This window comes from Aptenodytes forsteri, unplaced genomic scaffold (genome assembly GCF_000699145.1).
Source record: "Aptenodytes forsteri isolate BGI_AS27 unplaced genomic scaffold, ASM69914v1 Scaffold225, whole genome shotgun sequence".
NCBI lineage: Eukaryota > Metazoa > Chordata > Aves > Sphenisciformes > Spheniscidae > Aptenodytes > Aptenodytes forsteri.
In genome coordinates, this window is record NW_008795024.1 from 32,977 (window position 1) to 35,736 (window position 2,760).

At 35.3% G+C, this 2,760-nt stretch overlaps 1 protein-coding gene across 1 annotated transcript in view; it reads left to right on the top strand.

Annotated features, from left to right (window-relative positions):
- Positions 1-1,801: 1,801 nt before the first annotated feature.
- The window catches only part of DACH2 (dachshund family transcription factor 2), a 152,176-nt gene continuing 151,217 nt past the window's right edge, over positions 1,802-2,760 (top strand). The window contains exon 1 of the mRNA XM_019471137.1: positions 1,802-1,911. The gene's annotated coding sequence lies outside the window, so the exon portion shown is untranslated. The remainder of the gene's footprint in view (positions 1,912-2,760) is intronic.

A 2,760-nucleotide genomic window follows, 5' to 3' on the forward strand; every position in this document is an offset into this window, starting at 1 on the left:
CAGCCTAGTGAGTCTGGGCTTTTGTAGTAGGCTTTACTACATAGCCATCATAGTACGATAAACAACTTAAAGCATAAAAAAGAAAAATGGAAAAAGTACTGAATAAAATGAAATACAAAATGGAAAATCCCGAAGCTAAAAAGAGGGGGGAATAGTTTTATAGAGATAAAATAATAAACCAAAAAAATGATTTTGTGCTACTTTGATGTACAGTAAAACAAAATAACACTAGCACACTGTGAAAAATGAACAGGTTAATGGTACCTCTGTGTAGTGTTGCTGGAAGTTGTCTTCATTTAAACGCAGAGTTTGTCTTACATTGATGGAGGGCTTTGCCACTGTAAGTTGATAGAATGGAGTTTAACTTAAATTTCTTTGTGAACTAGAAGTCATTTTGGAAATGCTTTCTATTCAAACCTCATTCATTGTTGCAGCTTAGTTATTTTATACAATGTTTCGCTATATTTTGTCAAAAGCTCTATTATTCAACAGAGTAAAATTTGTTTTGACCAAAGAGAAGCAGCAGTACTTTTCAAACACGAGGAGGCTGCATTTTTATTAGCTGGCTTGGGGAAGAGTTGATTCAAGTGATTTTTTTGGTCTGTAAATCTCTGTATTATGATGGCAGCTGTGTAGGATGATTTCATGTACACACACTGATGTAAGGGATAAATGTGGTAGTTGGAAACACTAGTTAAATGTAACAGATCTGTTAACGGACCTTTAACATTTTGGATTAAAAACTGCAATCGTAATTCGTAAACTGGTCAAGGGATGGTGAGATTTTTGACAGGTTGGGCTAACATTCTTCGTTTAACTTACCTGTAATAATTAAAACCACCAGTCAATCTGTAAAGATAAGTAGTCAGTTTTGGAAAAGCTCAGTGTTAAATTATTGCTGCATCTTCAGAAGTAGGCAGTTACCTGCCACGATTCAGAAGGCAAGGGTTTAAGATTATGTTGCATTTGAGGTTTCAACTTCTCATATTAAGGCAGCACAACTTTCAGTTTTCTGTGACGTAGGTGTGTGGCATAGACTTTGGAGCAGTTCCTGCTGTGACCCCTCTCCACTAGCCACCTCTGAGGTCATGGAAGCCCTGGATAATGGAAAAGCTTGACTAGTGTGTGGGTAGTAGAGGTACATGTAGATGTGCCTTCTGTGAAGCAGCCTGGTCAGCCCTGAGCTGGTTTGTAGCGGTGGCTGGAAGCAGTGTGGCTGTATTCATCCAGCAGGGGTCTGAGCTAATAAATCCTAGCGTACCCAATCTGAATAGCTCTGGCGTCCCTATAGTCATTGCATTGTTATCCACAACCCATATAAGGTACAGCTTGTGAACTGAGTAATGCATCTAGTTGCATTTTCAAGACTTTACGCGAGTTACACATGCATGTGAATTTCTTGAGCTCCATTTTACAGACAGTAATATTAAGAAAAAGATATTAATTAGTGAAGTGATGGTACAATAGTGCTAGAAATATGGATTGCTTTCTTTTTGGTCTTGTGGTGCAGATTAAAAAAAAGAAATCTTAGCTTCCTAGTAATTTATGTGACTTTGAGCTCATGACTGTGTTAACTATAGGTGCTGTTTGGCAGTTTATTGTTAGTTCATTTGAAACCTATACAGTTCTTGTATGTTTAATCAACTTATTTTTTTCTTTTTTCCTAGGCAAGAATTTCTAATATATTTTTGTGTATCATGGATGGTTCATGTATTTTATACAAATCAATGCCATGTGTAGTAAGCAAATATTTCAAAAAGAAAATGCGTTTTCATTTATCCTCTTATTTCATCAGCTCACGTCCAGGAAGACCCCCCAAGCGTTCACTAGGAGTTGCTATACAAGAAAATGCACGTCTTCTGCCCCATGGAGTTCCAGGCCTCTTATCACCAGGACTTATCTCTCCGACAGGTAATAAAATCCATCAGATGATCAGCCTCATCTCTTCATACTGCACAGCAGTTAAAATAAACTAATATTGATCTAACTGCCTTGTCCTTCAGGGCTTTTTCAAGCTTTACCAGAGGTTACGTTATTGGATTTTTTGAGCGTTCATGAAAACTAGGTTTTGTTGCTGCAGTGACTGAAATCTAATGGATTTGTAATTTAGTTCTTTATTAATTGTAATTTCCTTACAGGAAATTCCATTAAATGTGTTATTTTAGTAAAAGAAAAAAACATGAGAAAATGAACTATTGTCTCAGAGAGCCCTGTAGCATGCATTTCTTCCTTTCAAATGCATGTGTATTTTAGTTCTCATGGGATATGAACAGCGTGGCTAATGCGTATTGTATTGTAACATCATTAATGTATGCTGGGAAGATAGAGAAATGCTTGTACGAATTACAGAAGAAACACTTGAAAAGCAGATAAGTCCGCATTGCCACAGTGGATTGTACTTTAATAATCTGCATTTAATATCATAATATGGAAAAAACTAGCATGAAAATATGTGAAATTATAAGCAACCCCTAAACGTAATTTAGTGTATCGTATTTTATTTCACTTCATTAATTTATTAATAGAGTTTAAATTAAATCTTGTGCTATCCTGATGAGTGTTTTAATATTTTATTAATTGATGTGTGCTAAAGGTAAGTTTATTTTGTTAATAAAGCTACATTAACAGACTATATTCATAAAAGTAATTGTTTAAATATTCAATAGGCTTAGCAGTTTTAGGATTACTGTCAAAGTCCAGTCTAAATATACTGTATCTCCATAACAACCAAACTTAGTGAAGTGTTTAGCAGTTTTTAAA